At 43.0% G+C, this 22,425-nt stretch overlaps 1 protein-coding gene across 14 annotated transcripts in view; it reads left to right on the plus strand.

Annotated features, from left to right (window-relative positions):
• The window catches only part of TENM4 (teneurin transmembrane protein 4), a 1,797,006-nt gene that overhangs the window by 69,883 nt on the left and 1,704,698 nt on the right, over positions 1 to 22,425 (plus strand). Inside the window, exon 3 of one of the 14 annotated variants that reach the window (XM_068266709.1) lies at positions 6,360 to 6,441. The exons of the other annotated variants lie outside the window; for them this stretch is intronic. The gene's annotated coding sequence lies outside the window, so the exon portion shown is untranslated. The remainder of the gene's footprint in view (positions 1 to 6,359; positions 6,442 to 22,425) is intronic. 14 annotated transcript variants of the gene reach the window in all.

The following is a 22,425-nucleotide window of genomic DNA, read 5'->3' on the forward strand; positions in this document are numbered from 1 at the left end:
TGAACTTCTTCACCACCTCTGTCTCAGTAAAATTATCAAGAACTGTTCTCTCACGAAAAATACGAGGGGCGATTAAACAGACCCTCCTCCTGCGTCTTCGTCTCCTCATAATAGAAGCAAGCTCTAAGGCCTAGTGCACACCAGAGCGGTGTGGCTGCGTTTTGTGATCCGCTTGCGGCTGCGGATACGCTTGGGTAATGTATTTCAATGGGCTGGTGCACTCCAGAGCAGGAGGCGTTTTGCAGAAACGCATACTCCCGGGCTGCTACAGATTTTGGATTGCGGAGGCGTTTCTGCCTCAATGTTAAGTATAGGAAAAACGCAAACAGCTCTGAAAAACGGCACTTCAGAGCGGTTTGCCAGGCCTTTTTTGTTACAGTAGCTGTTCAGTAACAGCTTTACTGTAACAATACATGAAATGTACTACACCAAAAACACTTCACAAAGCCGCAAAATGCTAGCTGAAACGCTGCAGAAAAATAAGCGTTTCAAAATCTGCTAGCATTTTGCGGATCTTCTAGCGGTTTTTGGTGTGCACCAGGCCTAACAGAGTAAGCTCAAAAGGCTCCATCGTCCACAGCAGCAGCTGCTGTGTGAAAACCACGATATCTCCAGGTTCATTCAGGGGATAAAGAGATGAAAAAATAATGAATGGCCACACCCCCTTTCTTCCCTGGTGAATTGTGATTTGGAGAAAAAATAACTACTAACTATCACTTATTTATCTCATACTTATCTCACATTTATCTCTTGCATTTCTCTCTATCGATATTTCCCCCTATACTTCTGCAGAATTGCTATTTGGAGATATCACAGGAGGTAAATTACCTCCCAAGAGATAAATAGGTTGGTAACCTCTGGTGAATTGACACCTTTGTCTCAGCGCAGGCAGATGACCTCTGCAGGGGGTTAGTAGAAGCCCCAGGTAAGTTAAAGAGAAACCGTAACCGAGAATTGAACTTCATCCCAATCAGTAGCTGATACCCCCTTTTACATGAGAAGCCTATTCCTTTTCTCAAACGGATCATCATGGGGCGCTGTATGGCTGATATTGTGGTGAAACCCCTCCCACAGTGTGATGTCAGGCTCATGGTCCTGGCAGTTTCTTGTCTGTGAACCTCATTGCATTGTGGGAAATAACAGCTGTTTCCAACTGCCAAAAAAAAAAAAACAAGCAGCATCTCTTTCCACTGACATCACCTGCCAGCAGTAAAAATGTCACCATGTGATAAATGTCAGAATGTAAATCAGGGAGAGGAAAGATTTTACAATGGGCAAACACTGACTAAATTATTTATACATAATTGTTGTAACCATGAAACACTTTTTTTATTACATTATTTTCACTGGAGTTCCTCTTTTAACTCTTTTTTTTCCCTGAGTCTCCTTACGGGTTTCCTATAATGGACCACTATCATTAAAATACATGTAAACACATATAAGTAAGAATTATTTTTCTTCCAGAATAAAATGAGCTATAAATTGCTTTTCTCCTATGTGGCCGTCACTTACAGTAGGTGTTAAAAATCTGACATCTGACAGGTTTTGGACTACCCCATCTCCTTATGGGGGATTTTCAGTATTTTCTTTATTTTCAAAAGCACTTAGTGGATGCCAGTTACTCATTCTAACTGCCCAAATAGTGTGCAAACAGGTGGTGGTGTGGGGGGTGCATCTTTGCATAGATCGTTTCCAGGGAGTGATTTTTTTAAAAGAATACATGAAATACTGAAACCCCCCCCCCCCATGAAGAGATGAACCAGTCCAAAATCTGTCAGATTTCTACTAACTACTGTAAGTGACAGCCACATAGGAAAAAAAGTAATTTATAGTTCATTTTACTTTGGAAGAAACATACTGTACTTCTTATTTATATACGTGTTTACATGATTTTACATTTTACAATTTCGCAATAGTGGTCTTTTGAAGTACTTCTAAAGCTGGCCACTAACGTTCCAATTTCTAGCGAAAAATCATTAGAGCGATCAGAAATTCTGATCGGATTGGTTGTAAATAATCTCCATTGGTGGACACAATCGATTATGAACGAGTGAAAAAAATGTCGCCCGAATGAATTTTCGTCGAACGAAAATTTGGATTCTCTTGGTGGTCGTGATAGATAGGAAGCAATGATTGGTTAGTTGATGGTGTAGTGAGCGATTTTTCGTCCGATCAGAATTTCTGATCGCTCGAACGATTTTTCGCTAGAAATTGGACCGTTAGTGGCCAGCTTAAGCTCAAATATTTGGGACAATTTGGAGTGATTTGTTGTGCTAAAATTGGCATAAACGTAATGTCTAGACCAGGAGTAGGGAAGGTACGGCTTGGGAGCCAGATGTGGCTCTTTTGATGGCTACATCTGGCTCACAGACAAATCAGTGGGGGTGGATTTACTAAGCTACACTGCTTAAGCAGCACTGCTTAGTGTGGCCGCGGAAGTAACATTTTCAAAGTAGTGCACGCTACTGCTGCAGCATGCACTACTAACTTACTTGCGCTACCCCAAAACGAACAGCTCCTCCAATTGTCCCACTCTGGATCCTCTCAGGTCCAGTGACTTTGTAGAACGAGATCCCTGCGCTTTAATTGGACCAATAGACTGCTTGTCACTTGATGGTGTTGCTGAAACCCAAGAGAAGCTAAAGACATGTCTGACACTTTCGCTGCCTGGCAGATCAGCTGTATACACATCACCATGGCAACAGGGACGTGTGCCCTACTGTCCCAGTTTGAAACATATATTGTACGGCTCTCACGGAATTACATTTTAAAATATGTGGCTTTTATGGCTCTCTCAGACAAAAAGGTTCCTGACCCCTGGTCTAGACCCTATTGTTTCCAGGGCTATGGAGTTGGAGTGGAGGAGTTGTTGCAGTTTTTGGGTATCTTGAGTCTGAGTAGGCTGTTGCATAAACTTAGGAGTTGGAGTTGGATAATTTTTGTACTGACTCCACAGCCCTGGTAAGTATTGAGGTTGCCACACATCCTAGAATGTTTTAAATAACTTTTCAATTAAAGAATTGCAATCAATTTTTCTGACTGATTGTAACATTTGAACAGTCTGAGCGGGGCGTGGCTGTACGTGTGTTGCAGGGGAGGCATGGCAGTGCCAGCATTGTGGTGGGGTTTGCGGCCGTATGTGAGGTGACGGGTGTGCTCGGCCTGTTGCCAGGCGCCCGGCGCCTGTTACTATACGAACAGGCTTGTTTTACTCCAATAATATAAAGCCCTGACTTATTTTTGGGGAAGCACAGTAGCACTGACATCTTCTGCAGCACTTTATAGAGTACATAGTCATGTCACTGACTGCCCCCAGAGGTGCTCACAATCTAATCCTACCATAGTCATAGTCTAATATCTTGCCATATTATTATCATGTATTTATATAGCCCTGACATTTTCTGCAGCACTTTACAGAGTACATAGTCATGTTACTGACTGACCTTAGAGTAACTTGCAATCGATTCTCTTCTAAGGCCAATTATTTCGGAGGAACCAGTTATGGTAACTTACCAGTACCTTTTTGGGACGTGGGAAGAAATTAGAGTTTCCAGCCAAACCAACCCCATGTAAAAAGAGTCCTGGCTGAGATATGAACCTGACAATCTATTACTGCAAGGCAAGAGCGCTGTCCACTACGCCACTTTGCTGCTATACCATGATTCTGTTGTTGGAAATGCAAGGAAGTTGCAGGGTCACTTGGGGGAGAAGCAGGCCCCCTCCCTGCGCAGCATCCTATTGATGACAGTGATTAAATGAATACATCAACGTCATCCCCTTCAGGTTCAAACCTGATTGTCACCTGCCCACTCCCATGCGCCACCACTGCAGCCGATTCTAAGTAAAAGCTTAAATATTCCGTTCCTGCCTTGAACTGACAGATTGGCGTTTCTGGGCACTGTGACAGCAGAATACGCACCACTTGCCAGCGAATTGGGTATTCGTGGAAAGCGCTCCAGTGAGTTTTCAGCAGTAGTGATTCGGACGGATATCACATTTTTTTTCTTCTATTATAAGTTTCTAGTTTGTCACAGCAAAATAATAATAATAAAAAAAGAAAAAAAAACAACAAAACTCACCAGCTGTAGAGAAAGATGTGTTCCCCATCTCTTTAGGCGAGGAGAAGCGTCTCGCAGAAGCTGTTTTACAGCTGACAAATGGGAAGAAAAAGCTGCCTCATTTGAATTTTTGCTGTGCCATTTCGCCCCATCTCTGCTGAAAGGCAAATTATTTGCATAGCGAGAAAATAAGCGGGAGACTCAGACAGACCGTCAGGCGGTGTTTATGAATTCTGGTACGGAAAAAAACAACAGGAGGCAAGAGGACCTGGCAATAGGACAGCTATGGACACACTGAGGACTCCAGGCTCCCAGAAAAATCCCCCAGAAGCATTCCTGACCTGTGTGATTGGGGTCTGGAGTACCTGTCACTCTTCCAGGAGGAGATAAACAAACAGGAGAGAACTGAGAGCCCCTTATGGTGTAATATGTAAAATAATGCAGACAGGAAAGAAAATAAGTAAGGTACTCGCAAAACCAGGTTGCAGAATAGCAACCACAGATTTACACTTGAGGCTCCTTTGACACTAGAGCGTTTTCATTGCGTTTCGCTACCCGTTTTGTTTTAACAGGTAATTTTTTATTAAACTTTGCGTATAGAAACAACAACAAACAATGGGTACAATCACCCGTGGTGACAGAACAAGGTAGGGAGGATATGGGAGAGAGAGAAGGGAAAAGGAACAGCCCGGAAATCATCAGGTATATTTTAACACAGGATGGATTTATATTACGGAAGCCTATAGGCACATATTTCCTGGCACCCTAGACTTGCCCTCCATTAACCTACAACCCCTCCTCCCCCTCCACCCCCAAAACCGCACTACATGTGTGCTGGCTGGCCCTGCTTGCACTTCTCCTGCCCATCATAGGGTAGACAGGTGCCCCTTAGTATTAGGTCATACCTCCCAACATTTTGAGATCAGAAAGAGGGACACTTAAGCCACACCCCTGCCACACCCCTAACCATGCACCCAAGACACCTGTAGTCACACATACTATAGAGATTTGTTTCATAAGAGAAATATTTTGTTTTTTAATTCAAACCACACTGGTCCTTTCTATTCTGGTTTATTTTCCTTCATTTGAAAATAAGAAATTCATCAATCAAGGATGGGAATAAAGTTTAGAGTCAACATAACACATTTTTCTGTAGAAAAATACATCTATTTACATTGTTCTGTATATGAGTCCTGAAAGAGGGACAAATGAGGAAGGAAGAAGGATAGAGGGACAGGGTTCCCAAAGAGGGACTGTACTTCCAAAAGAGGGACAGTTGGGAGCTATGTTAGGTGGCCAGAGGTAGCTAGAGGTGCCCCCAACTAAAGGGAGATCTCATCATCAGTGCAATGTAGAGAGCAGGATGAGTAACCTCTCATTTACACTATGCTCGGGACTCTGCATAGGAAAGGTGGGAGTCCGGATCTAAACATACTGGTATACACTGCTGTCATATGCTTGCAAGCTGAAGATATTCATGTATATCCGCCTGCGCACAAGCTCTCTCCCCCTCTCTGAAGATTAGGACAAAGGGTACCGGTACCAGAAGGGGTGTATGAGTGCAGGGGAGTGTATGGTGATATTCATGTATGGGCGTTCTATCCCGGCCAGTTTTAAATGATTTTAATTGGTTAATCTGTGATTAGCATGTACAATTCCTTCAATAAAACTGATTTTTGTATTTTTCTATACCAAGAGACCATGGCTATCAATTACTTATTTTTTGGATATTATCACGTTTTGTGGTCACTCCCTCTGAATTGAGGTGGGGGTATATAACAACAAGTTGGTGGTCGAGTCAGGCAGTTTTTACTTATACTACTTAAAGAGACACTGAAGCGGAAAAAAAAATATGATATAGTGAATTGGTTGTGTACTATGAATAATTACTAGAAGATTAGCAGCAAAGAAAATATTCTCATATTTTTATTTTCAGGTATATAGTGTTTTTTCTAACATTGCATCATTCTATAATATGTGCAGATTACACAACACTCTGCATTCAAAATGATTCTTTCAGAGCAGTCCGTGAACTAATGACCTCTCCTCTGGCAGAGAAAAAGTAAATAGTTCAGGAACAGTTGAGATAATAAAAGTCAGAAAACAGCCCTCTCCACGACTTTGAAAGTCGTAGAGCTTAATGGCTTTTTTGCATAGAGATAACAACTGGAGTTTCTTAACTCTTCCTGTACTGGAAACAATTAGACTGATGTATCTGATCTTAATGTGTTATTTCTTAGCTGTACTACAAATACAAATCATAATATCATAATTTTTTTTTCGCTTCAATGTCTCTTTAAGGTGGGAGAGAGGTACTCAGGGAGTTGAGTGAGCCCCCTTCCATCTTCATGCACCTGTAGACTCGTGCCTCCAGTGCCTTATGGTAAATACAACCCTGTTTTAACATGTTATGTTGCTAAATATCAGAAAAACAAGGTAGGGCTATTCTGGTACATAAGAATATGACCGTGGTACCTAGGGTCAGACGACCCGTATTTAATCACCTAGCACCATGCAACTATTCAGCGTGACCTGTTTTTACCGCATGGCAACATTAAAGCAATGAAAGTCTGTAGGACGTTTCATACCTGATACAGTGCGACATGCTGGAAGTATAGCATGTGACGCGAAAGCATCAGCGCGTCATGGGCCCACTTCTGCAGCATCGTGCGTAAAATAGAAGTCAATGGCCCCGGAGATATTTTACATTTTTTCGCATTGCGGTGCGCATGTGCGGTAGTAAGTTTTGTCAATACAATTGCTTGCAATGCGTATTTCCGCCACAGGAAGTAAGCGCTAGAGAGCATTACTTAAGATTTGATTCACTGCCAAGAAGTACATGAATACAAAGCCTGTTTTTAGGGGTGCAGTGCGATCATCCGCTCACTCCACAATCAAAACGCTGGTTGCTAGTGTGAAACCAGCCTGAAGGTGGTGTCACTGTTCTACAGGAGAGGGTTGCCTTGCTTTGGTGTGGTTAGGTCGCAATCCAACAAAAAAAAAAGGGATAGTAGTTGGGAAAAATAAAACCAATTGTCCAAACTAAAAAACGACCCCCATGGGAGTTCGGAGGTGTTATACTGGGAGGGAGGGGCCCCAAGGGGTATGTAAAATAATATGAATACAGTTTGAAAGGCAAGAAAAGCTTACCCCAAGGCAAGGACAGATACATTTGTAAGATGCTGATATATATGCTCTCCGAACCAATTCACTCTTACCTTGAGGCTAGTGTCACACTAGGCAGAATCACATGCGTTTTCCCCTTAGCAAATAGCAGAAAATGCATGTGATTCTGCTAAGTGTGAGCCTAGCCTGAGACATTGTAGGTACTGCCCACAGCAACTTTATGTATTGCACCTGGCCCCTTGTTCTCTATGTTGATCCTTAAAGAAAACCTGAACTGAAAATTAAAAGTCAAAATAAGCATACACAAGTCATACTTACCTTCCATGTAGTCTACTCCTCAGTGTCTTTCTCCTCTCCTGCGTCCTGTTTGTTCACTGTGATCAAGGGAATTTTCCGTCCTCCATTTTGAAAATGGCTATTACCCATAACAACTTTCTGGTCAGCACACAGTTAAACTGTAACATCGCCCACTTGAGCCATAGGGAAACATAGACATTTACCTGGTACATCAGTTTTCCTCTCAGCTAAAACTGACAGCAACTGATATTTTACTGACAGCAACTGATATATTTCAGATCTGACAAAATAGGGATTATTTTCAGAAGAAAATGGTGAGCTTCTGAGAGGTACTGATGGAGAGGTAACTATGTAATGTTCATTTGAAGTTACCGCATGTGTTTATTTTAAATATTTTTACTCAGTACAGGTTCTCTTTAATCCTTGATCTTTAAAAGTGCCTCTCAAACAAAATTGGACAATATTGCTCTAATTGCAGAGGATCCATTCGGCGGCAGGGGGCAGGCGATCAGCCTGGAGAGGGCTGGAGGAAGGCACAGGTATTTTTCTCCTGCCCCATCTCAGGTACACTTTAAGAAAAAGAAAGACAACAGGCAAGTCTTAAAGAGGAACTCTAGTGAAAATAATGTAATTTAAAAAAGTGCTTTATTTTTATAATAATTATGTATAAATAAATTTAGTCAGTGTTTGCCCATTGTAAAATCTTTACTCTCTCCGATTTGCATTCTGACATTTATCACATGGTGACATTTTTACTGCTGGCAGGTGATCTCAGTGGAAGGAGATGCTGCTTGCTTTTTTGGCAGTTGGAAACAGCTGTAAACAGCTATTTCCCACAATGCAATGAGGTTCACAGATGGGAAACTGACAGGACCATGGTCCTCACAGTCTCTTGTGGGAGGGGTTTCACCACAATATCAGCCATACAGAGCCCCCTGATGATCAGTTTGAGAAAAGGAATAGATTTCTCATGTAAAAGGGGGTATCGGCTACTGATTGGGATGAAGTTCAATTCTTGGTCACGGTTTCTCTTTAAGGTGTCCACACACGATACAATAAAATGATCCAATTTTGCAGCAATTCGATAAATATCAGATTTCAAAAGCTTTTTTTTTCTCCCTTTATTTGACTGAAAAATCTGATCGGATTTACCTTTTTTATTCCATTTTTATCGGTCCAGAATGTTGGAATTTTTTCTTCAATTTGTCTAAAGATTGTATGGTGTGTGTTAGATTGTCAATATATTAGTATACATGCCCTAGCAATTTTCTTATTGTTTCCAATTATTTTGTATCAGAATTGGGAAAAAAATGAACACAGATGTGTGGTACATTGGTCATGTTTTTGAAATGTTACAATCAGTCAGAAAAAATGATTGCAATTCTTAAATTGAACAGATATTTTAAAAAAATTGCCTGGTGTGTGGCCACCTTTATCATGACTTATATCTGTGCAACTTTAATAAGCACATTTTTTACTGTACACTCAAAGCTAGAAGACTGAGGGTTTTTTTTGTTCTTGCCGATTGCAGTAGGTGGCGCTGTTGGTTTTGCTGCCTGCCTCTCACTCACCACCACCACCGCCGCCGATGTGCAAGGACACATGTAGGTCTGTGTTAATAAAAAAGAAAGAGAGATAAATTCTTCATGGCAGCTCTGTGTGTCTTCCCATTTAACAGCAGCCACGTACATCCTGCGGCCTAAGAATGGCCGGTCGCTAGGAGAAATCCTCGCCTCCTGATGGATCTGGAAGAGGTGCTCCTACACAACTCCCATAAATCAAAGCGCTACCTTGTCGTGTCCTCCTGAAGTTCTGTCTGATTAACCAAGAATAAGTTCATTGCAGGAAAAAGGCAGATCGATAATCGTGGAAGAGGAAGCAGCAGGTCCGCTTCCCCCTCCCAGCCCCCCATCTCCAGGAGAGACGGCCTTTCAGGATTTTGACAGCTTCCCATCTTAAACAAGGCTAGCAGAGCCACACTGGGAAAGAAAAGTGATGGGTAATTTGGTAAGAGAGACCGCCTGAGCAGCCTTCACCGGAGTCCATTTATCAATCCGTTTAAACAGGAAAAATTCAGTGTGATTTTGGAGACCCTGCATTGCCGGGGGCCTCAACAGCTAGGGCTTTTCTGCTGCGGCTTAAAGGGGACCTGAACTCAAAACTTCCTCACAGCTCTAAAAGATAATTAACAGCATCTTCTTAAAAGAAAAACATGTCTTTGTTTCAGCTACTAAATTTGCAGTGTGTCTACTTCCTGCTTTCATGGAAGCAGACATATTGTTAACATCCTAAGTCAGTGGTCCTCAAACTAAGGCCCGCGGGCCGAATGTGGCCCCCTAAGGCTTTCTTACCGGCCCCCCACACAGAAAATGTATTGCTTATAAATGCAGTCAGCTACATCTTTGAATATTGGTGGTCCACATATGGAATAGCAGTCCAGCACCCCCCATCCACATGGAAGCCAGAAAGCAGAAATTTTGCTGGTTTCCAATCAAATTCCACATCAGGTGACACTGCTGTCCAATTGGCTTGCAGATTGTCACCTGGGTATGCTTCACTGTCTGGTCCGCAAAGACTTCTACATCATTTTATGTTTACTCCGGCCCCCCAGCGGTCTGAAGTATGTTGACCCGGCCCTCAACCCAAAACGTTTGGGGACCCCTGTCCTAAGTTTACATTTCAGCTCTCTGCCGTGGCAGTCAGCTGATACAGCTGAGGGATAAAATTGCAACTTGTGATTAGCTACAGATGAGGGGGAATGTCATACTCTCTAAATACACAAAGGGTGTATTTCTCTGTTTTCGTTCTGTCCTGTGCAAGAGTTCAGGTCCACTTTAAGATGTGTAATATTTTACCACAGGAAGTCGTTATGGCAGATTCTATATTTACATTTAATAGGATCTTACAGTTGTTTTCAAAATTATTCAACCCCCCACTGAAATTGAGTGTTTTGGCCAGTTTGACATTGATATTGATCATTTCAGTCATCTTGTTTACAATTAAATCAAAGAGGCACTTGTAAGTCAGACAAATATAACATAACATTTATAATGAAATACCCACAAATGTCTTTTCTGTGCTCACATCATTATCAGTTTTATTCAACCCCCAAGTGACATTCATTCGTAGTAATTAGTACAACATCCTTTTCCAGTTATAACAGGTTTTAAATGTGAAGCATAGCTTGACACAAGTGTCTTGCGGCGATCTACGGGTATCTTAGCCCATTCTTCATCCGCAAAAGCCTCCAATTCAGTCACATTCTTAGGCTTGCGCGCTGCAACTGCTTTAAGTCCCACCATAGGTTCTCAATCGGATTTAAGTCTGGTAACTGCGATGGCCACTCCAAAATGTCCCAGCCTTTAATCTGCAACCATGCTCTAGTGGACTTGGAGGTATGATTGAGATCATTGTCCTGTTGAAAGGTCCAACGTCTCCCAAGCCTCAGGTTTGTGACAGACTGCATCACATTTTCATCCAATATCTCCTGATACTGAAGATAATTCATGGTTTCTTGCACACGCTGAAGCTTCCATGTACCTGCAGAAGCAAAACAGCCCCAACGCATGATTGACCCCCTGCCATGCTTCACAGTAGGCAAGGTGTTCTTTTCTTCATAGGCCTTGTTCTTCCTCCTCCAAACATAGCGTTGATCTATGGGCCCAAACAGTTCTAATTTTGCTTCATCAGTCCACAGAACACTATCCCAAAACTTTTGTGGTTTGTCCACATGACTTTTGGCATACTGCGGTTGACTCTTCTTATTCTTTGGAGACAGCAAGGGGGTCCGCCTGGGAGTTCTGGCACGGAGGCCTTCATTACGCAGTGTGTGCCTTATTGTCTGAGCTGAAACTTCAGTATCAGCATCTAGCAAATCTTTTTTTCAGTTCCTCAGCGGTTACACGGGGACTTTTCTCCACTTTGTGCTTCAGGTAGCGCACAGCAGTCGAAGTCAGCATTGTCTTTCTGCCACGACCAGGTAGCGTTTCAACGGTGCCCTTTGCCTTGAATTTGCAAATGATGCTTCCTATGGTGTCTCTTGGTATGTTTAACATCTTTGCAATCTTCTTATAGCCATTGCCCTTCATGTGAAGATAAATCACCTCTTCTCTTGTCTTCCTGGACCATTCTCTTGACTTCACCATGTTTGTAAACACACCAGTAAATGTCTAGAAGGAGCTGAGTATCACAGTCATTTTAAATCTGCCTAATTGGTGCTTATTATGCTTGATTGCTGCTCATTAACATCCACAGGTGTTTTCAATACCTGATCGAAAACACTTGAATGAACCTCTGTTCTTAAAGAGGAACTCCAGTGAAAATAATGTAATAAAAAAGTGCTTCATTTTTACAATAATTATGTATAAATGATTTAGTCAGTGTTTGCCATTGTAAAATATTTGAAATCCCTGATTTATATTCTGACATTTATCACATGGTGACATTTTTACTGCTGGCAAGTGATGTAGCTGCTGCTTGCTGTTTTGGCAGTTGGAAACAGCTGTAAACAGTTATTTCCCACAATGCAACAAGGTTCACAGACCGGAAACTGCCAGAAGTACCTCGGTACTCAGAGCTTCTTGTGGGAGGGGTTTCACCACAATATCAGTCATACAGCGCCCCCTGATGGTCTGTTTGTGAAAAGGAATAGATGTCTCATGTAAAAGGGGGTATCAGCTACTGATTGGGATAAAGTTCAATTCTTGGTCGGAGTTTCTCTTTAAGAGTGGTACTCTTTAAGGGGTTATATAATTGTGTCAATGAAGAAATCACACAAAAAAAATGTAATACTGTATTACAAAAACAATTGATGTCATTTTACTTGCATTTGGTTCTTTATAAAGTCCTTGTAAGATTTCATTCTGAACACAATTACAAATGTTCACTAAATTTACTAAAACCCTTTACAGCATTGGGGGTTGAATAATTTTGAACACAACTATAGATGCTTCGCTTACCTTGGAGGACATCCTCACCTATGATTGCTGAGAACAGGAAGGTGAACCCGCAATCCAGTCAGAGAGTTTCTGCCCTCGCTGGCCTCTGCATAGAGGTGAAGCCAGGCACAAGAGGTTAAAGGAAACCAGAGATGAACGCTTTGGCACAAAATAAACAAAGCTCCCAATAGATTTTACAAAATAAATACTATACCTGGTATTTTCGCCGCTCTGGTGTGCCATTTTTTGTGTTTATTTTTTACTAAAACTCCACCCAAAACACAGTTCATCAGAAAAGCATATTATTTAGTGGGCTGTGCGCAAAATGAAATCACCATTTCTAAAAACCTCTTATGACAAATATAGATTAAAAAAAATGTTTTTCAATATAGCCTTACATTAGCAGCTCCTCCCATCTCATCACAGCTCTGTGATGCTGCAAATATACAGTAAGGGTAAAGCAGAGCCAGAAGGGGGCAGGCTTGGGCTTGAAAAGACATCAGAGAAGACAGACTCCGCTATAATTATTCCTGAGCAAAGCCAGGCTGAATGTTCAGTTGGGGATTTTATCAGGGCTGGTAACAAGCAGGCTGAGCAGTGAAGAATGAAGCAGAGAGCAGGGTAGGTGTTTTCTCTAATGTTCACACTGATATATATGGTAAATACATGAGGGTGCTTCATCTCAGTGTTCACTTTAAGCTTGCTGGACACACACACCTTTTTCCAACCTCAGTAACCAGTGGCGTCGCTAAGGAGCTATGGGCCCCAGTGCAAGTTTTACATTAGCATCCCCCCCCCCCCCTCAAGCACTCTATACATAATAATTGACACAGTGCACCAAATCCTGCCAAGGACAACCACCGAGTCAGAGCAGCAAGAAGGGAATGGGGAACAGTTTGTTAATGAATACGACTATGTAAAGCATCCTTAGAAGTGAATATTACCAGCACAGGACCAGTAAAGAGCTAATACTGCCATTAAGGGGGGCTCCTCTGGTCCAATTGCCCCAATGCAGTTGCAACCTCTGCACCCCCTATTACTACGCCACTGTCAGTTACTGTGTAGATGTGTTTTTTCTGGAGTGGAAAGTCAAGCTGTTTAGCGTTTTCTATGTGCCATCGTCTTAACCTATATTGTATCTTTTTTGTTCCCCTGCCTTAATTAGCACATAATGAAATCGTTTTCAGGTCTACAGAGAGCTGGCCTGCTGAACGTTTTATTCTAAATTACATCAGAAGTTGCTCCAAGTGAATGCTGTACGTGATGTAACTTTGTACAGATTTCGGCAATATTACAGAATGACGTTTGGTGTTCGTGACTGGCTTAACATGTTTGTGAAAAGCTGTCGCTGGAGAGATTTTATGACTTAGCGAGTGTTATTATTGGTAAGGTGTTAAGATTTAATAGTAGACCCCATTACATCATGGATATTTACATTTCCATGCATTGCTTAATGAGGAACTCCAGTAAAATAATGTAATAAAAAAAGTGCTTCATTTTTACAATAATTATGTATAAATGATTTAGTCAGTGTTTCCCTAAAATCTTTCCTCTCCCTGATTTACATTTTGACATTTATCACATGGTGACATTTTTACTGCTGGCAGGTAAGGTCACTGGAAGGAGATGCTGCTTGCTTTTTTGGCAGTTGAAAACAGCTGTAATTTCCCACAATGCAACAAGGCTTCCACAGTGTGATGTCAGAACCATGATCCTGACATCACACTGTGGAAGGGGTTTCACCACAAAATCAGCATACAGAGCCCCCTGATGATCCGTTTGTGAAAAGAAAAAGATTTCTCATGTGAAAGGGGGTATCAGCTACTGATTGGGATGTTCTATTCTTGGTTACGATTTTAAAGGATGAAGAAGGTCTATTTGATGCACAACGCTCAGCGCCAAAACTAGGCATCCCACAGCAGTAATGTTATATTGCACGGGGTGTGTAAGGATAATTCGGGGTTTGAGCGATCGACAGACCCCAAATAACATCTCCTTCTGAGTTGCGACGATGTGGAGGGGTAATATTATTTAAAGAGAACTGAAGCAAAAAGATATGATATGATTTGTATGTGTAGTACAGCTAAGAACAGGGCCGATTTAAGCAACAATGGGGCCCCAGGGCAAAATAAACCTGGGGGGCCCCCCCAACATATACCCCGGAACAAAAATCGGCATTAGGGGACCTTTTTTGCAGCTGGTATAGTCAGGGTGTGAAGTCCCAATCGTCGGAGCTCCACATTCTGGCTATCCCAGCCTGCATGGGGGACAAGGGGTTAAAAAGTTTCAGGAGGGGGGAACCCACATAATTTAAAAAAAAAAAATTCCCACACTCTAAACATAAAAAAAATAAGGAAAATAGGAAAACATGCCAGGGATCTTCATACAGCCATATTGCGGCTGTATAGCGATCCCTGGCCAAAGCGCTGCAGCTGCGCATAGACCCCCTGGAAACCCCGTCAGGAAATTTATTGCGCTTTCGTTTGATAAATGTAAAATTACACCACCGTTAGGTTTGCTACTAAAAGTGACATTTACTGCATTTAAAAGTATACTTTTTTCCTTCGAAACTTTAAAATCGATTTTCTCAAAAACTATAAGGTCTTTTTGAAAATTTGTTTTTCCCTCTTATTCCTAATGATCTCCTTAACATACCCTGCAAATTTAGGGTTTCTAGCATTTAAGGTGGATTTGCTATTAACCATTAAAGTCGGCAGGTTTTTAAATGTGTATTTTTTTTCCTTTAAAACTTTAAAATCGATTTTCTCAAAAACTATAAAGCCGATTTGAATTTTTTTTCTCTTGTAGCCACTGGGGGCCCCTAGAAGCTCTGGGGCAGCTGCCTCCTTTGCCTCTATGGTAGCGCCGGCGCTGGCTAAGAAATAACATTTTTCTCTGTTGAGGACACTTTAGAAGTTCACTGGCCTGCTCTGTAAAATCATTTAGAATGCTGAGTAGTGTGTAAACTGCAAAAATTAGAGAATGATGCAATGTTATAAAAAACACTATATACCTGAAAATAAAAATATGAGAATATTTTTTTTGCTACTAATGTTTTAGTAATCATCCATACTACACAGCCAATTCATTATATCATCATTTTTTTCACTTCAGTGTCTCTTAAACGCCTGCGCTCAGCTCACCAGTGGCGTACATATACATACGCTTAAAGGGAACATGAAGCTGGAGGGATGTGGAGGCTGCCATATTCGTTTCCTTTAAAACTATAGTGGTTTGCTGGCCGCCCTACAGCTTGTTGGATTTGGTAGAGTCTGAATCACACACCTGAAACAAGCATGCATTTTTGTCAAGGACATTTGATTTGTGTGCTTTGTTCCAGGTCTGTAGCTAAACCTATTACAGGCAGAGGATCAGCAGGGCAGCCAGGCAACTGGTATTGTTTAAAAGAAAATACATAAGGCCGCCATAGTTCATATCCATCTCACTTCAAGTTCCCTTTAAAGAGAAACTTTAGTGAAAATAACTTAATGAATAAAATTGCTTATTTCTTTACAATGTTTATAAATGATTTAGTCAGTGCTTGCCCATTGTAAAATCTTTCCTCACCCCAATTTACATCCTGAAATTTATCAAAGGCGGTGACGTCTTTAGTCTGGTCAGGTGATCTCTGCAGAAAGTTTGTTTACTGAGAATTCCGAAGGGGATGGGGCTACATGTAATATATAGCAATATATACTGTAGATTAGGAAGATGCTGAAACCAGGAAAATTACTGTAAACGAGGGTATCCTAACTAAATTGCTGCATTTTACTATATTTCACTTCAGTGCCACTTTAAATAAACTTTTTTAATTGGCTTACCATTGTACTCCACATGTATTAATAATAATATTTGTTAGTAACTAGGTTTGAGTGGCAACCATTTGCTTTTAAATGGAAATTTCCCCCTTTTGTTGACAAATAAGAGTTCAAGCTTACATTACATCAGTGCTGGGCCGAAATTACGCATTAGCGTAATTACACATCGTAATTCACTACAAATGCACCGTAAGCGTTACGTGTAAGGTTACGGTATTACGCGTAATTAATTACACGTAGACCGTAGGTTACGTTATTACGCGTAACAAATTACGCGTAAGACAGTAAACTCCCATTGAAATTACACAGTCTGCCGTAATCGCGTTATATTACGCTCCCGTATAATATAAAAAAGCCGCCGACTTTAAGGGTTAATAGCAAAGCCCCCTTAAGTGCTAAGAGCCTCAAATTTGGAGAATATATTAAGAAGATCAGAAGGAATAAGAGGAAAATTTTTTTTACAAAAAGACCTTATAGTTTTTGAGAAAATCGATGTTAAAGTTTCAAAGGAAAAATATATACATTTAAAAACCCGCCGACTTTAACGGTTAATAGCAAAGCCTGCTTAAAATTTAGGAACACCAAATTCACAGGGTATATTAAGGTGATCAGTGGGAATAAGAGGAAAAAAGACCTTATAGTTTTTGAGAAAATCGATTTTTAAGTTTCAAGGGCAAAAATGTCTTTTAAATGCGGAAAATGTCAGTTTTTTTTGCACAGGTAACAATAGTGTTTTATTTTCATAGATTACCCCAAGTGGGAAGAGTTTTACTTACTTCGTTCTGAGTGTGGGAAATATTAAAAAAAAACGACGTGGGGTCCCCCCTCCCAGACCTCTTTAACCCCTTGTCCCCCATGCAGACTGGGATAGCCAGAATGCGGAGCACCGGCCGCGTGGGGCTCCGCACCCTGACTATACCAGCCCGCATGGTCCATGGATTGGGGGGTCTCGGAAGGGGAGGGGCAGCCAAGCTTTCTCCTCCCCCTCCGAGCCCTTGTCCAATCCAAGGACAAGGGGCTCTTCTCCACCTCTGATGGGCGGTGGAGGTGGAGGCCGCGATTTCCTGGGGGGGGGGGGGGTTTGGGTGGCATCTGGGAGTCCCCTTTAAAAAGGGGTCCCCCAGATGCCCACCCCCCCTCCCAGGAGAAATGAGTATAGAGGTACTTGTACCCCTTACCCATTTCCTTTAAGAGTTAAAAGTAAATAAACACACAAACACATAGAAAAAGTATTTTAATTGAACAAAAAACATAACCACGAAAAAAGTCCTTTAATATTCTTAATGAACCATTAATACTTACCTGTCCCTTTAAAAGCCAGTTCCCACGCAATATCCTCGGAAATATACTAATCAGTTACAATGTAACAAAGTTGTTACAATGTAACAACTTTGTTACTTTGTAACTCCACCGCACCCGACGTCACTCGCCGCTCACCCGCCGGCCGCCGCATACACGCTATGTCCCCGCCGGCTCCCGCCGTCCACTCCGCCCACACCTGTCACCCATATACATGCTGGCACCCATGGGTGCCAGCATGTATATAGGTGACATGTGGGAGAGGCGGGGAGGGCAGCGGAGCCGGCGGGACTTAGCGCCCTTAACCCGACAGAGCTCTGAGCTATATAGCTCAGAGCTCTCTAAAGCATCTTTGCATTTGGGCTCCAAGGAGCCCCATTGGTCCCAGGTGTGGGCGGAGTGGACGGCGGGAGCCGGCGGGGACTTAGCGTGTATGCGGCGGCCGGCGGGTGAGCGGCGAGTGACGTCGGGTGCGGTGGAGTTACAAAGTAACAAAGTTGTTACATTGTAACAACTTTGTTACATTGTAACTGATTAGTATATTTCTGAGGATATTGCGTGGGAACTGGCTTTTAAAGGGACAGGTAAGTATTAATGGTTAATTAAGAATATTAAAGGACTTTTTTCGTGGTTATGTTTTTTGTTCAATTAAAATACTTTTTCTATGTGTTTGTGTGTTTATTTACTTTTAACTCTTAAAGGAAATGGGTAAGAGGTACAAGTACCTCTATACTCATTTCTCCTGGGAGGGGGGGTGGGCATCTGGGGGACCCCTTTTTAAAGGGGACTCCCAGATGCCACCATGAACCCCCCCCCCAGGAAATCGCGGCCTCCACCTCCATCGCCCATCGGAGGTGGAGAAGAGCCCCTTGTCCTTGGATTGGACAAGGGCTCGGAGGGGAAGGGGAAAGCTTGGCTGCCCCTCCCCTTCCGAGACCCCCCAATCCATGGACCATGCGGGCTGGTATAGTCAGGGTGCGGAGCCCCACGCGGCCGGTGCTCCGCATTCTGGCTATCCCAGTCTGCATGGGGGACAAGGGGTTAAAGAGGTCTGGGAGGGGGGACCCCACGTCGTTTTTTTTTAATATTTCCCACACTCAGAACGAAGTACGGTATTTTTCGGACTATAAGACGCACTTTTTCTTCCCGAAAAGTGGGGGGGAAAAGTCAATGCGTCTTATAGTCCGAATGTAACCTGTGCCTCTTCCCCCTGTTGTTTATTCTGTGTCCCCCGTGTCCATACATACCGTTCCTGACGCTGTGACAAGCACTAATTAGGTGGCAGAGCAAGAGTGCACATGCACGTCAGCAAAGCAAGAGTGAGAAAGCGTCCATGTTTTCCTCCTCCAGCCCAATGTTGTCCAGTGTCCTTACGCATAAGCAGCCGAAGCACCCGTCATTAGGATGTCACTTCCGAGATATGCACCAATCAAGCAGGGGGCGCTGGCCAACAGCCAATCACAACGCTCAATGCTCCTTGCTCCTATGCTAATAGGAAGCGCTGGTCTCGCGGGCGGGATGAAAACTTCTTCTTTGTGACCAATCACTGTACTCCGGGGTGGGATGGATGCTCCAAGGACTGGCTTCTGACCGGTGGATACCAGGCATGACATCGAGAAAGATGGCAAAGCAAGAGTGCGTGTACGCACTCGTTTCATCCTCCTCCTCTGCCCCGTGTTCTCCAGTGTCCATACGCATTAGCAGGCGCATCGCCCGTTATTAGGAAGTCGCCGCCGAGATATGCACCAATCAGGCAGGGGGCGCTGGCCCCAACCGCCAATCACAATGCTCACTGCTCCTTGCTCCCGGAGTGCAGTGATTGGTCACAATGATGAAGTCTTCATCCCGCCCGCGAGACCAGCGCTTCCTATTAGCATAGGAGCAAGGAGCATTGAGCGTTGTGATTGGCGGTTGGGGCCAGCGCCCCCTGCCTGATTGGTGCATATCTCGGCGGTGACATCCTAATGACGGGCGATGCGGCTGCTTATGCATATGGACACTGGAGAACATGGGCTGGAGGAGGAGGATGAAACACTCACACTTGCTTTGCCGTCTTTCCGATGTCATGCCTGGTATCCAGCGGCAGAAGCCAGTCCTTGGAGCATACAGGCTGCGGTATTTGAGGGTCGTGCCATAGGGGCCAGTTAACAACCGCAGTATCGGTCCGGATTGATGTGCAGGTTAGCGGCAGAATTAGGCAGGGTGATGGTGGCTGGTAGACGGGGGAAGCGGAGACAGCCAGCCACAGTGTTCAGGCGCTCTCTGGCAGGTTTTGGGGAGGAAGGAGCTGAGCTGAGCTCAGCACATTAATCATTAGGGGATGCCAAAGGGCGATATTGCCAGTCTCCTAGGAGGAAACAATGGGGACAAATGGTGACAAAGGAGGTCACAAGGTAGGGCAAATGAGGACATGGAGATAAAGGGGAACAGACAGGGACAGGAGGGCACAAGGATGACAGAGATGACACAGTGGAGACACAAGAGGGACAGAGGATAACACAAGAGGGACAGAGGATGGCTCATGAGGGACACAAGATGACATAAGGGGGACACTAAGAGGAGAACACATGGATGACACAAGGGGGAGGAGGACGACATTGGGGACACAAGGATGACACAAGACGGACAGAGAGGGACACAAGTAGACAGAGGAGGACACAAGAGTTACAAGGGAGGCATAAGGGGGACATATAAGGCACAAGAACACCACAAGTAGTACATGGGGAGGCATAATAATTGGGGGGGAATAGGGGGAGAAGATTCACAAGACACCCCTGCATCATGGAGGCACCAGGTTGAGTATATATTTTTTCCCCTGGTTTTTGGCCTCTTAATCTAGGTGCGTCTTATGGTCAGGTGCGTCTTATAGTCCGAAAAATACGGTAAGTAAAACTCTTCCCACTTGGGGGAATCTATGAAAATAAAACACTATTGTTACCTGTGCAAAAAAACTGACATTTTCCGCATTTAAAAGACATTTTTGCCCTTGAAACTTAAAAATCGATTTTCTCAAAAACTATAAGGTCTTTTTGAAAAAATTTTTTTCCTCTTATTCCCACTGATCCCCTTAATATACCCTGTGAATTTGGTGTTCCTAAATTTTAAGCAGGCTTTGCTATTAACCGTTAAAGTCGGCGGGTTTTTAAATGTATATATTTTTCCTTTGAAACTTTAACATCGATTTTCTGAAAAACTATAAGGTCTTTTTGAAAAAAATTTTTTTCCTCTTATTCCTTCTGATCTCCTTAATATATTCTCCAAATTTGAGGCTCTAAGCAATTAAGGGGGCTTTGCTATCAACACTTAAAGTCAGCGGCTACCTAACATTGATCCATGCGTCAACTTTTCCGCTTGGCAGCATGACCTTACGCATTAATTGCTAGTAGGATTTTACGCGTAAGCCAATAACGTAACAACCTGAATTACGGTATTCTTACGCGTAATTGCGTAAGGGCTATGCGTAATTACAGACATGTACCGTAAATGAATGTCTACGCCGTAAGCGTAATTCCGTAATGCGTAATAGCGTAAAATTACGCGTACATATGGTTATGATTGATGGCAGATGTTATTTCAAACTGTTACCTTGTATTTCTGAAAACAATACCCAGTTCCTCCGTGCTGCTCATAACACATTGTCAAGGCCATTTCCTGCCAGGCATTCAGTTTGTGCTGGTGTGGAAAATAAGTAACAGTTGTTCTCGTTCTATGCAGCTAAGGAAAATATACCTGGGATGTCTGTAGTGCAACTGAGCGCATCACAAAGTACAGGTTCCAGACCAGAAAAGTAATGCAACTTGGTCATAAAGTCAGTTATTGTTTAGAGTCTGTTTTGGCCTAGGTATTTCCCCGTTCCTTGACCCAAAGTCAAGGAAGGAAGGTGTGTCCACGTTGGTTTCTGCAGTGCATCTGAACTGGGCATGCACGTGTCTCTTCCATGCATGCCAAGTTCAAAACAAGCATTCATGCATGCCAAACAAGCATTCATGCATGAGCGCATTCTTTGGAGATGCACAGAAGAGAGGAATGAGTGCATTTGAACTGTGCGAGCTAAGTACTGGATTTGTAGAACTCCTACATGGACACAGGGGACTGCATACCAGGCCGACAAGTCTGCAACAGGAAGTGGTTTACAACGGGGGGCCCCAACTGAAAAACGAGGTGTCCGTAAGTAAATATACACACCAGTATACTGTATAAGTTTTTATTTTATTTTATATGCCAGTTCAGATGTACAGTAAGTAGTGTTTCATATAAAATAATGTAAAAATATTAAGACTTGAATTGCCATGTAAAGTAAACTGGAGGTCAACTTCGTCCAAAAAACCCAGATACTTAGCTGGGTAGAGGGAAGACTCTGGATCCTTTAGTGTACTCCTCTCCCCTTCTGCCACTGCTCCTGAAGATCGCGATTCGCGACCAGGTTTCTATTCTTGCATTAGAGCTGGCCATGGTGCACCTGCATGAGTATGGCCACGCCTAGGCAATAGTATGGAGCCGCTTGTGTGCAGGCATGCCCGTACTTGCACAGGTGCAGTATAGCGGTGCTTGTGCATGAAGAGGAGAGCGGTCATAATCAGAAAACCGACTGGCACTTATCGGCTTTCTTTTGGGGGTCCGTGTGGAGCAGCAGTGGTGGCCAGGAGGATGTGGGATGCCTCTACAGGATCCAGAGGCTTTCCTCGTCTTTGTTTTTTCCCATTTGAATTGCCTCAGGTACACTTTAAGCCTTGCTAGAATATGCAGCGGTGGATGGGTTTTGCAGCAGCCATTTAAGCACAGCTGGCGCCTGGCTATAGAGTGAGCGATGACAGAACAGCCTCTGAATAGTCCGCTCCCAATGTTTATCAGCACTACGGGTCTTTCACATTTTTTTTCACAATTAAAATC

Source organism: Hyperolius riggenbachi, chromosome 2, assembly GCF_040937935.1.
Source record: "Hyperolius riggenbachi isolate aHypRig1 chromosome 2, aHypRig1.pri, whole genome shotgun sequence".
In the NCBI taxonomy this organism is placed as follows: domain Eukaryota; kingdom Metazoa; phylum Chordata; class Amphibia; order Anura; family Hyperoliidae; genus Hyperolius; species Hyperolius riggenbachi.